Here is a 13,963-nt window from a genome sequence, read left to right as displayed (position 1 = left end):
CCCTGTGAAATGCTTTGAAAAGTACTTGAGTTCTACAGCCCTCCTTAGTTGTGCTGAAATATGCCACGCACCCTACTTAACACACTGAAGCAACTCGAGACATTTCATGGACTGAATGCCTCTGTTGTGCCTGTGCAAGGCCAGGCTCGTTGGCTCGCCTAACAACCTGTACCAGAGCTTTCCCAGCTACTGCTGTACACCTATGTACACTCTAAGAGAAAGTGCGATGCAGAGTGGAAAAATACCTTCCACATACCCAAATAGAGCAAGTCCCAAATGACAGCATTCAGAAAATATACACACAGCAAAGCAGGATATAACTGTACATGTCAACATTTATTTTCATGTCTGGAACGTACGTTACATATTTCGATACAGAAAGCATTTAAAATCTATAGGAAAATCGGCACACTGTCTTTATATAGTGCCCGCGGCTTACCAGAGACATGTGCATAAGCTTTTCTCCTTTTCCTCAGAGGATGCACAGGAATGTGGTGGTGGTTCAAATCCCTCTCTTGATGTTTAATAACTTATTGTTCTTTCATCTCTGTCTTATTTACTGGGGAATCTTTCAGTAAAATACATAGAATGTGCATTCTGCTGAGAGAGTGTCTGAGAAAAGAAATTAGACTTTGGCACTAAACAGAACTTCATTTCTCTTGGCTCTTGTGCTCACCAGAGGGTTTTTTCTCATGGAGCTTTTGTTCGGAGGGCAGCTCAGCAGCAGTGCTGTGTCACACTGCCTGCTTAAGAGGAACTCTGCCGCTGGCCAAGAGCCCACAGAAAGCACAAGCTGTTCTGTTATTTCACCACAGCACAAGCATCTGGGACTCGGGAGTTTCTGCTGCAGAGCCTTTTACACTTTCCAAGACAGGAGGATTTCTTTTTGGTTTTGTCAGCTCCTGAGGTAAGGAAAGGGGCTGCTAACAGAAAGGAGGCAGCAGCTTTTGCACAGGGTAGGAGGCTGTTGCTATTTGGTATCTCTGCTGAGATGCATTTGAGTCCAGCTCTTGCTGCCAAATTGAAAATTAATCCATAAATCCCAACAGGCTCGGAAAGCCCTCGATGGTCTTTGCTTTTTGGTTGTCAAGACTCCTTTAGAAACAGCTGGAAGCAGTGGGAAAAATTCTCCAGGAGGCAGGCTGCTTTCCTAGGGGAGATTTACAGAATTACCAAATTCATTTTAAGATTAAAAAAAAAAAAAAAAAAAAGTAATGAAAGAGAATCCTCTTCTCTACTCAAACCCCTTCCCAAAAAGTTAGGAAACCATAGACACCTTCCTTTGTGAGGAGCTAAGGGAAGTAGAAACAAATACTTAACTGAAAAGTCTTAGGTGGAAGTCACCCCTGAAACAGCTCCTCAGCATAAAAAGTGGGAAAGAGGGTGGTGTTCTGCACCCAGTGCAGTCCTGGGCAGTTCACAGTACCTGCCTCCCACCTCTTCTTAAACACAGAAATATCTTCCTCACAGAACACTGATGACAAATCTACTAATTTGGCGAGCTCAAATACCATAAAAATTAATACCATAAGATGGTCTATGAAGCAGATAACAATCTTGCTCTGTATCAGATGCTCGTATTTGCCAATTATTCTGAGAAGTTTTGCTAATACTTTAACTCACTTCCCATAAGAGCTGGCACAATTTATAAGAAAACATTTGAACTAATCACAAACAAGTTTCACAGCTTCTCTCATCCTTAAAAATGTTGGATTGCAAGGAAGCCCTGTACTTCACCAAGTGTGACAGAAGACCTCTGCAAGTTAAAAAAAAAAAACAACCCAAACCAAAGCCTCTGGTGAGAGCCTTTAACAGACTCCTACATCAGACACAGGTACTTCACACACGTGCGTCTAAAATAACAATTCAGATGTGTTTCACTTTTTGCACGGCCTTTCCTCAAGACAGGAGTTAGAACATCTCAGTTTTACCCTGGGTAACTCATTCACTCTGCCACCGTAAGCCCTTTGCTTCTCTGCCTCTGTCGGCTTTGCATTCACCCACATGCATAGGGGACCGCTGTAGTATTTCCTTCCTATTGCTGGTGGGACTGGAATGCTTTGAACTCTTGAGAAGAACAGTTAAATATTACAGCACCACTTGACATTAGCATTATTAAGAAAGCGCTACGGCTTACAATCGATAGCGAAGGGGTTTTTATAGCATCTTAGCCACGTCTGTTTTCTGCCCCAAGTTGAGCTCACTGCCTTGAAGTCTTGCAGCAGGCTCAGAGGAACTCTGTAGTAAGATGTACTGCTGTGCTGACTTGGCAAACGCAATCAAAATGGACATACAAACGGAGCAAAGCTGCTAACAAAGCGATTTTTGGGGGCAGCACATGCAAGACAGCAAGCCAGAAAGTTAGGACAAAGCCTGCAGAGCTGGCAGACCTTTGAACACAGTAAGGAAATTTATTGCTGTGCTTCTGCTGATGAATGGCAGCCCTGGAACTGCTCACTGTAGCCTCACCACCAGCTCCAACCCTTTGACTTTCCCCCCTGTCACACAATTTCCCAGGCTTCCCTACTTTTTACACTTTTTTTCTCCCGTTCTCGCTGGGCTCAGGATTTCCATTACACTCTTTATGGAGTGGGTCGCAAAACCACATGCCCACAACCCACTGCCACCTCAAACTTTGCTTTCGTGCTCCCTTCACTTCCCTGCCCTGGGTGCTCACCTCCTCCCTTGCTGTGCCACGCATTCCCTCTGCTCAAGCCCAGACAGCATCCCCCTCTCTCCCTTCATCCCTGCCCTCCGGCTGAAGAGTTTTTTAGGGATTTTTTTTTAAAATTTTCTTCTTTTTTTTTTTAATATTGTGGGGTTTTGTTGTTGTTAAAACCATGACATAAATACTTTTAGGCTGGCAGAGATCTGATATGCTCAGGCTGTTTTCCCATTGCATCTTAAAGCTGTTTTCCTAGCAAAAGCTGTTTGGGGAAGGAAACGGAAGCAAAGTTACATTTGCAGGTGCTTGTGCTGGCTTCCTACACCTTCCTTTTCTCTCAAGAGCAAATAGGATATTAGCAGAAATTCAGCCACCATACACTCTTAAGTACCTTAAATCCTACTGTAAAAGCAACATTCATCCTTCACCTTCCATCACCAGGGATCTGAGGGAGTTACTAACACTACTGGTTTCGTACAGAAGACAAATGAGCATTGGGACACAGAATGGCAGAACAAACCCATAAGCTAGAACATGGATGGCATAAAAACAAGTCAAGTTGGACAAATGGAAATAAATTTTCTCATAGAAGACCAAAAAGGTATTAAATAAAAATAAAGAAATGTTGACCTTGTAGAAGCAAGTATTGTGTGTTACGCGTGGTACGATAAACCTCTGAAAGGTACTGCTGTGCGACGTAGGATTGAAAAGGGTGGCTGCCATCTACACATTTGCAACACTGAGCAAAGCGGGGTCCAGCTCTCCTGTGACTGTCAGCTTGATGAATTTAACATCTGCAGAGACTCCAAACAACTGAGAAAACCACTAAAGAAGAAGTGATATCAACTACCTTAACTGAAGGAACTACAATGTTGAACACAAACACAAGACAAAAATACCGTCACCATTTGGCACTTGGGTTTCCAGATTAGACCTAGTTTTACTCCAGGAATAACATTCTTCTCACATTCTCAGCAGAAGAGCTGCAGAGAGATGAGAACTTCCTAACAGGACTAAAGAGCAACCAACACTTGCTGAGGGTGTAGCAGGAGAAATGCAGAGGAATGTGATGGCTTTTTTATTACCTGAAATGGTGAATGGCAAAATGCACTTCATAAATAAAACCACGTTCTGCAGCTCCAGGGAAACCGAAAGCATAAATGCCATGATAGCCTGGCAAAGGCTGCAGTCTACCCGATCACCGCTCTGAAAGCGGTGCTAAAGAAATTTTTAGCAGGGAAGTAAACTTGACTGTGATTTGTAATTGCCAAAAAATACACAGCGGTTGGCAGACAATTATTAACGTTACTCAAAACTATCATCGGAATGAGAAATACCGAGTTCTCCCCACAGGAGGTCCTGTTAGGAAGAGACTGAAGGGAATACAGAAGCTTGTAAAAATGTTATTTCCAGCAGGGAAACATTCTCAGAGAAGAACTTCAGTATGTGAATATCCTTTTGCTCATAACATAATATATGACATGTGGTGGACTTGGAGCCCAGGTTTCACTTAAAGAAACAGAGGGAAGGATCTTTAAACCCTTACAGCATCTTTCTTAGGTTACACAGGTCATATTTAAGCCTTGTAGGGGAGGGAAAAAAGTGTGTATCAGTTTAAGCTGAAGTCAAAATAACAATACTACAGAAAAAAGGGGCAGAGAACTCAAGTTTTAGATAAGCAGAAAAGTAGAAAAAAAAATACTCTCCAGTGGTTATTTCTGTTCATCTTTTAGGATATCGATACGCAACTGAGGATGGTATTTGATAGACAGTGGTTTAGGTCAGCCTCTGCATTTTGTTTTTTGATGTTTTAATGTTTGTATTTGTCCAAGGGAGTTTAAGAGTTGTTGAAAGAAAAAGTATAAACGGCCAAGTGGAATGTCTCTAGGAAATGTCTAGCAATTGACATCTGTAAGTCATCCATCAATAATAGATTTTTAAAAAACATGATGGCCAAGTCTGCCACAAGGTGTCAATGTGGTCGCACTAGAAACCAGATTTGCAGCTCCAGGGCTGACTTTCACAAGCCAGTCCCATCCACTCGTGCAAATCCCATCAGCAGGGGTTGCATGCACATCATCTGTACCTCAAACAGAACTGACACAGCACGGCTCAACGTGACAACACGCGTTGGAAGGCTGTGCTGTGGAGTTTCGGCTCTGCTCAGCCCTAAGACAGCTTCACCCGGGCCAGAGAAGCTCCAGCAGGTTGAAAGAAATTCATGTACACGCAGGCAAGGCTCGATCACAGCAGCTGAGCGGATTCCGCGGCCTTCCGCTAGCTGCTGCTTCATACACAGAGCTGAAACACACTGCACTGTTAAGCATTTACACCGCATTTTAACTTCAGCATGTGCTTTATGTTTAAGCAGCCCTAAAAGTACACACAGCAGCTCAGCGGGTCCTCAAAGCTGCAGCACCACATCAAACCGTGGAGCAGCAAGAACCAAACGCAGCATCACCTGAATAACAGGTTTCAGAAAGGTGACATTTTACAAAATCCACCTTTTATTCTGTCTCTTTATTCCCCCCTCACCTGCAGTTCAAGCTATGGCTGCCCCGACATCGGCGGCTCAGGATTTATCTTGGCCGGGGCCCAGGCGCTGCTGCCAGGCTTCCCTTGCAGGGCAGCAGTCCTGGGAAAGTCACTCGGGGTTAAGTTTAGAGTTCCAGGTTGGCACATTCTTAATGCAAGCCAAAAATAAGTGTGAATGAGGATCAATTTTATGAATTTGCTGAGCTGCCAATTATATTTTAAAACTGAAATCTGAAACTAGGTTTGCCAATTGGGTATCACAGCCAGCCCTTAGACAGAAATCAATTGGAAAAACAATTTCTCTTTGAGTCCAGAGCATTGCCTTCCAAGTGTTATCTCTAAAGTCTTTCCAGGTATACTTTGGACATTGTTGGTCAACCTGAACACTGGGGACTTTATGTTTATTGTCTTATATATGTGTCAATCAAGAGTTAGGCAGATATACAACAACTATTCCAGGCATGCAACTGTAAGGCCGCATTAAGCGTGTCTGTAAGCTTCCACAGCAATTCAAAAATGCCACAATTTCCTATTGCATTCATTTTACACCTTCTTTCCTTGCATTTTTGGGGAGCGGGGTCACCACAGCTGTACAACTGCCCAAGGCCAGGTAGCTGGGTTGTACACCCACATCTCCATAAAACTGAAAATAAAACTCGCCACCAGCCAGGCACTGTGCAATGCAGCACATACAGGCTTGAGCTCACAGCTATCTGAAACTTGCTTGCCGCCTTGTTTCTAAGCTCCTTTCCAGAGGCACAAATAAGCCCCTCGGACCCAGCTATCGCATCACTGGCACAGCAGCAACACTGGCTTGCAGGCAGGATTCCCCGAGCCTCCTGATGGAGCCCGTGTCTGCCCACAGGTCAGCAAATGATTCCCAGTGCTGTGACATCTTCACTTCTGTTTGTTCAGGCCTGCTTTAAATACTGCACCTGCAGTATCTAGCTCTTGGCTTTTCAGGACTCAAAATGTAGTCTTTTTTACATTCTGGAGAATGTGGTTTGTTCCATTTCAAGGCAGAATTGCACCATAACCATTAGAATTAATAATACAAAAGTTACACGTGCTTTCTAGACTCTATTGTATGTACCAGGATCTGTAAAAACGAGGGACATCCCCATCCTTCTTGCACAACTTCTGAAGCAAATCTTCCAGGGGACAGAGACAACGCTACGATCTATGTATGTTACATCACACCAGCACAGAGCTGGGGTGTGGAAGGACCCACAACCCAGGATGCAACACAGGGTTTTGCTGGAACATCCCCAGGGGTGCTGCTGTGGCCCTGCCTGGGAACGCTGCTCTTCAGTACAGGGCCTCCAAAGTGCAGGGTAGCCTGCGCTGAAAGATGCACAGAGCTGACAACAAAGGTTCCCACAGGCTGGCCCTGACGTGATTCTGAAGGAGGCAGGAACCACCGGCTCCTCTCCTGCCTGCCCAGGGACCAGACTGCTCTACATGGGGTTAAGAATTCAACAAAACATTGCCAGCGGAGGGCTGACTCAGCAGCTTGTGTTCATTGCATCAAGCCCTGCACCAAACGGACTACCAGGAAAGTCAAGAGAGAGCAAGAAAATACATGGTTTGGGAGCTCCCCATGCCCATACCATAGAATGACATTGCAGCAGGCTTACCTGCTCCAGACTGGAAAGGGCTAAAAAGGCAGGGAAAGCAAATTCCATCAGCCCAGGTACTGGAGGCTGATGAAAAAACATCTGGAAACAGGCAGCAAGCGTGCTGGCTTGTGTTACTGCCTGAGGACAGAGAACTAACTGTGCCTATGGCCCGAGAGCTGGCAGGGACCCTCTTGCACCACCAAATAAACATCCACAAGCAGCCAACAGAAACTGCAGGTACGGGGCTGCTTTTGTAGCTAAATACAATACAGCAGGGTTTCAGGGTGGGGAATACCACAGAAAGCAAGCTCTTTTGAACACGAGCGCTGGCTGTTGCTGTAGGGGATCACACAGGAGTTGCCAACAGATGACTAACAACAGACAGAACAAGTCTCTGAGCAATCCAGTTTATGCCACCTACCTCAGGCCCTTGTCCACAACTTCTTCACTGCTGTGTTTTACTTGTTGGTCTTTTGTAAGTTTGGAGTTAAATGCTTTTATTCTTAAAAGAATGAAATGAAAACCGATTAGGTTATGGCAGTAACAGCAAAATCCAATTGTGCTGTGAAACAAGCTGTGTCACCTTTCTGAGACCTGGCTAGAGTCATACAACTAAAATTCAGAAAAAAAACAAAAAAACCCCAACCAACCAAAACCACCTAATTTAATCAACACTTGATAACATCTTCCTTTTGGCCTCAGAAGTAGAAGCCCTTCCTCACCAGTCAGAAAAGAACAGCTGTGGCCAGATGGGCAATGCAGAGATTAGCCATTCCTAGGAGGGTGTGCGCCCTTCTGATGCCGGAACACAGGGTTCAGAGCCCACGAACAGCTCCACCAGGAACGGGAGCATCATGGAGCCCAACCCTGTAAACTAGTTACAGGGACACTTCCAGCTGGGGGTGTGTGATGCAATCCCTGCTCCAAAGCATTACTAATGCATTTAGTCTTATGAGTCTCACACGAGATGAATTTCACATATGAAATTAAAGAAGATACTAAGTGAGTTGAAATCACCACGTAGCTGCCTACCACCTTCTGGGACAGCAGAACTAATAAATGTGTTTTAAAAGCCAAGAGAAAAGGATGGTTGCTATGGGGTGACGTACCTGTTCAAGTGAGATCTAGATGCTGATTCGTGTCTTGAACTAAACTGCTGTATGCAATCAAAAATCAGTAGGTTCAATCCTGGTATCAGGATGAGGTATTGGTCCCAGGAAAGAACAGGATGAAAACACTGGAGAGCATCAAATAAAATGAAAACCAACATGAAGCAATAGATCAGGAGGTGGATGATAGATTTTTTAACAAAATATGTAAGACATACCTTTGCGTGTTACTTATCTTATATCCACTGTGACCACAGCCGGACTCTCGAAGTGGGAAGCTCCTGAGCACAGCACCACATGGCAGAGCCATGCCTGACAGTTGTTTTGAGAGCAGTTGTAAATCGTGTGAATAGTGAAGTATTTCTCTCCACCGCCCGACTCCACTGGTGCGTCAGGAAGCATTGGGAAGGGGAATGCATCACAGTTGCCTTAGAAAATGGTAAAGTCTGTTTTTTAGAGCAGAACTACTGACAAATGTGGAGGGTGGAGCGCAACGGCCAGGGTTACAGGGCTGGGAGAAAAGCACTCCCTGGTGAGATCCACTGGGGCAGCTGCAGGGTCCATTAACAAAAGGAAATTTAGTCTCAGCCCTTGCTAGCTGGCTGTTCTGCTTCGTGCAGTCCAGAGTCCCCCAGCCAAAAGTGAAGCTCATAGGGGAAGAACACTGGCCAGCCAGTACAGCACTTGGTTTCCTTAGGGGTTCAAAAAGCCCAAGAAGTTTAATTTAAAAGTATCAAGCTCAGCAGAAAAAAACCCCACATTACTAATCATTATTAAAGAGGGAAAGCTTTTGTCATGTCCTTCAGCTCAAAAAACACTAACATGACATTATTTTCTTTCTCATGTACAGGGCAGCTGTGCCAAGGATTATGAAGGGTTTCTAAAGTCAAGAGTTACACTGCTTTTATTTTTACTATTTTTTTTTTTTTTAAACTTAAGTACAGCAGCAGCTTAGTTGCACTGGCATTGTATGAACCTCTAAGTACACAGTCCCACTTCTTGAAAACCTTAACATTCAGGAACATGGATGGAAGACATGTAAAGAGGTGCGCACCTCCAAAAGCTTTCACAGTTGCAGGTGAATTACACAAGAAACACTGCCAAAATAAGAAAGGTCATGTTGCTGCTGTGGAACAGATAGACGAGGACCTGGGCAACTTTCTCCAAACCAGTCTGTGGCACGGCATCAAACCACATCAGACTTCAAGCTGGATGCCCAGTGACAGCATCCAACATCCTCTCTCTGACAGCAATTTTAATCTATAGACTTTAGTTACCAAAAAGTGATTCTTGCAGACAGAAAAGATGCCTCATGATAACCTCTTCATAATTGTGTCAGGTATCTCTGTCGGAAGACAGTATTTTCTTTCCTTATGTCACATTTAAATTTGATTTCTCTCCCCAAAACACAGAGGGAAGGAAAAGGCTCATGAAAGAAAACAAAAGACACATCCCACCTTTAATCCAAATTTTCAGTGTAACTACCAGATATCTGCAACAAAATGTAGGAAATTTGGCTTGAGTGGTAGTTCAAGTCTCTAATTAGAGAGGGGAAAAAGGAAAGCTGAAAAGACAGAGATAGGGACAGAGATGAATGAAGGCACAGGGAATAGCAAAATCTTGGGTTCACATTCTGCATACTGCTCAGAGCAGAGCTGCCACATCACCAGCCCAGGGCATCTTTTAGAAAGTGAGCCAGTGACACACTAATACAGTTGAGACGCAAGATTGCTGTGGTGGTACTTGCACCTGCAGCATCTTTACTATTTTTATTTAGTATTTTCTGTGATTCTTTGACTATTTCCCTGCTCCATTCCACACCCATTAGCAGCAAAAAATGCTATTGCAACATACAGACTGTGAGAAAATATCTATTATCTTTAGGATGTCTTCACAGGCTACGTATGAAAGGAAGTGTACAAACACTAAAGCGATGTCATAAATCTTCCAGCAGAAAGAAGCGCTGGACCTGCTGCTGCTTTAATTGCTGCACAAGAAGGCAGTTCTTCCAACTTCCCCAGTTTGCCTTCCCTGTCCCAATAGGCCCCTTTAGACAAACTTTATTTTGGCCAAATGCCTTTTGAATGACATTTCATGCTTTCTGACTACTGTCCACAGGCTCTCAGTCAGCTCCAGCCCCAAAGTAACTGGAGGAGTGGGAAGGGGCCCAATGCATTCAAGTATCTTCTGCATCTTTCTTACAAACAGCAGCTCCCCAGACCGGGCGATCGTAAGCCTCCATTACAATACTGCAAGACACTAAGCAAGTCATTCCGGAAATCTAACACAAAACAAAAAACAAACAAAAACAAAACTGAGAAAAGATTTTGTAAAAGGTAAGTCCATCCATCCAATTATGTTCTACTCAGGATACAACACATGAAATGCCAAATATTAAAAATAATAAATAAAAACCACGCAAACAAAAAAGGACTCCCCAACTTACAATTTACAGCTATTCAGTAAAGTTGCTACCACAGGTAAAGCAGTGTTTGTAAATGAAGCAATTTTTTTTTTTTTTTTAATATCAGCTGATAAGAGACATTCTGTACATACAAGCATTGCTTTGCTTATAATTTTAGATCAACATAAAGCCACTATAAAACTAATTCTTTATTTGAATTTTTTTGGCCAATAATTTTTGTAATCAAGTTTTCACTCCAAACAAACATTCACTGTCTCATCCGAAACACATATCTTCTGTCACATCATCAGAGCTATGAATATTCACTATCCTGTTTTGAACTCACTTCTAGATTTACTACCCTAATTAGAAAACAACACTGAAGAGTTTATTATTGTTGTATGACAGTTAAAAGACAATCCAGAATTACTTATGCACTGGCCTTTCTTTCGAGGCTATAAAGCGCCTATTTTAAGCAGTAAGTGTCCAACTTCCAAACCCGTAGAGGCAGACTGACCCATTTCACCTCTGCCACGGGTAAGCAGCTGCACACCAGCCGGACGAGGCACCCCAGGGACTCGCTTCCCGCTGCCCTTTTCTTAGGGGGACCTTGCGAACCTTTCCTTGGCACGTAACCAAACACGCCGAGCACGAGACCCCGGCGCGCGACGGAGACCTGGCCGTCGCGTGAGCAGATACACGGTGGTGACACCCGCACTCCTCTCACGTAATGGGAAATGAGCTTTGTGCTGAACTGGTTTTGGGCACCTCCGACACAGACTGCACGTGCCGCTGCCTCTGAAGGGAGCCCGGTAAGTCAGCCATCCTCTCCTCTCAAAATGTATGTAAATTGATGCTGCTGCTCTTCCCTAACTTTACTGTTCTGCTGACCTTAATTAGCACTGTATAATACAAGTCTACAAAGAAATCATGGGATAGAAACACATTTGGGTCATCATGCCCAGGAACATAACACATCAACCACCAGGAAACCAAGAATCCAACCCTGATGACTGGCTACATGATGCGATAAATGCATTTACTTGTACCAACAGACTTCTAAGGTACCACAGACCAAGCACATAACGAGTCTTTGTGGCCAGGCGTGCTATGGATGCTGTGCTTTAAGCTCCTGACTAACATTTGCAGTCTTTTCAGTTTTGAGGCCTTATGTCTTCAAGACTTTAGTTTGGGTGGAAGAAAAGCAACACCACTTGCTTCTGCATATAAAGAAAAGCCAGAGCACTCCTCAGTCTGTTTCCTCTATGTCTCCATCACTGTATTTCTTAGCCCGGGATCTCAATCACTTGCAATAGAAACTTGAATTTAGGTAAAGTTTTATCGCAGGCTGGATGTGGTCTGCTGATTTCTACTGAGACAAAAATCACATTAAAAATGCTTAATATACATTTCCTCCATTCGTTACCAAATCAACTACATTAGAATTGTATTGGCACTGTGCTCCTATAAATGGTGTGGAAAAATAGCACGCAGTCACATAATTTAAAGCCGTAACACATGTACACCCATAAAAAATGGAATTAGGTTTATACAAGTATCTTAAATTGCTCATTTGAGTAGTACCCAAATTAATATGCTACTTTTCTCATTCAAAATCTGAACTCACATGCAGTATGATAATGTTTTATTATTTTAAATAAACTTGCAAATAATAGGCAGTTTGAACCCATGTAGATACTAATTTTGGCTCCAAGTCCTCTGTAAATACATGTAGATATCCGCAAATTAAATCAATGAAGAGAATGGAACATTGGGAAAAACAGTCAGCTAAACTCATGCCTGCAGCAGCATTGTGCTGGCCAGGGACTGTTACATTTTGGTTAAATATTAAGAATATCTGCATATTTGACAAAAACATATCCACTTACACTGCTGGGAATTAACATGTCTGAAGTCTGACTGAAGCAAGCACCTCCGAGTTCTACCAGTGCTGCCTCTGAAGGTGGCACTATTTGAGAAGCTCTATTGTAGAAGCAAGCATATTACCAACACAGAACTGCTCAAAGAAAAACAAATAAAAACCACTGAGAATTGTATCAAAAAGAAAGAAGTTGGAACTAAGTCTGATTTCATCAGTGTTCATCATCATTCCCAAGTGCTCCTATAGCACTTAAACTCATAATGGATCCTGAAGCCCTCAAACATTTAATACTAACTCTTCCTGTTCTCTCACTCTCCAGTAATTTTTAAGTAGTTTACACAAAATGAGCCTCAAAAGGCATTTTGGACTACATAAAAATCAAAGACCATTCCTTAAAGTTAGCAATAAAAGAGCTATTCAAGCAGTCAGGCCTGCAAAAAGAACACACTGTAATCATTCTACTCCATACCAATGAAAGGAATCAAAAGTCTAAAGCTAATTTGTATTTTCTGTTCAAATTATAAGGATTATCTTCAACAAATAAGAGATAAAGTCAAAGCATTTCCTTGCTATTTAAAGTTAAAACTAAATATTAGTAAGAGTTGCATGGATTCACAAGCTACACTATAGATGCTATTAATTAACTGTATTAAAAAGTTTCTGCCACTGTTTTACAGCAATATTCCCAATTTTAGAATAGCCAAGAAGTAGTATTGAAAAGGGTAAATACTCAGTAGATTTCAGTACTTGGGCTTTTTTTTTTTTTTAAACAAGCTTGTTTTACATCTCTAATTAAGTCTTCTTTTAATTTGTGTCCAGGCTCCAATACGCATTTAAAGTAGAGGAATTTGACTGAAGAAATGGAATACTAAAGACACTTTTCTTACAATGGAAAATGTATTCTTCCTGGGCATCTACAAAAGACTGAAGTTAGACAGTTCAAGATCATAAAATTGATTAAGTTCACAGAAATAAAACAAATACACAGACAGGCACAAATACCAAGCATGCAGTTTTAAAACTGATCTACCATTAGCTTGAGACTGAGGATATAAAATCTCACAATTAGTCTACATTTCAGGGGTGCCACACATACTCCTAGCCAACAGAACAGCTACACTGACTGGAGACTGCAGAAGACAAATGTTTTTCTAATTTATCTAGAAAGCTAGCAATGTGAACTGAAGTCAGTTCACGCAGAGCTAATGTGACACAGCAGCCAGGTTACCAGCTCTTTGACTCAGTTTTGCTGCCTGCATTTCTAAAGTTATCCGAATTCTGAAGCTTGACTAAGTGATGAATATTTCACATATTGACAAAAAACATACAGGAGCATCTCTAAAAGTCAAGAAGTGTACTTTTCCTTTCCTGCTAAAGAGTGATTTTTTTTTTATATATATACAATTATAGAGATCCCTGACAAAGACAGTACAGAAATGTAAAGTCATAAATCAGCATCCAAGATAAACTACTGATGTTGACAATAAAAAAATGTAACCTTACTGCAAATATTTCACTTTTAATATTTATCCTCTATGAGGAAGAAAAAAAAATCAGTAGTGAAATCTAGTTCTATTTCATCCCTCAAAATGAAAACCCTTAAAAACCTACCCTTCAAAAACATACAGTAGTGATATGCCAATATATTGGCATCAACTTCAAAGAAGAGCTAATGATATACGGGACCTGAAATATAAGACCACCACCAAACCCATGAAGGTAAAATCTATGGAACAGACAACAATGTAG

Source organism: Tyto alba, unplaced genomic scaffold (assembly GCF_018691265.1).
Source record: "Tyto alba isolate M040663 unplaced genomic scaffold, T.alba_DEE_v4.0 Super-Scaffold_22, whole genome shotgun sequence".
NCBI lineage: Eukaryota > Metazoa > Chordata > Aves > Strigiformes > Tytonidae > Tyto > Tyto alba.
The sequence above is the reverse complement of the archived record's forward strand: the minus strand, read 5'-3'. Positions refer to the sequence as shown.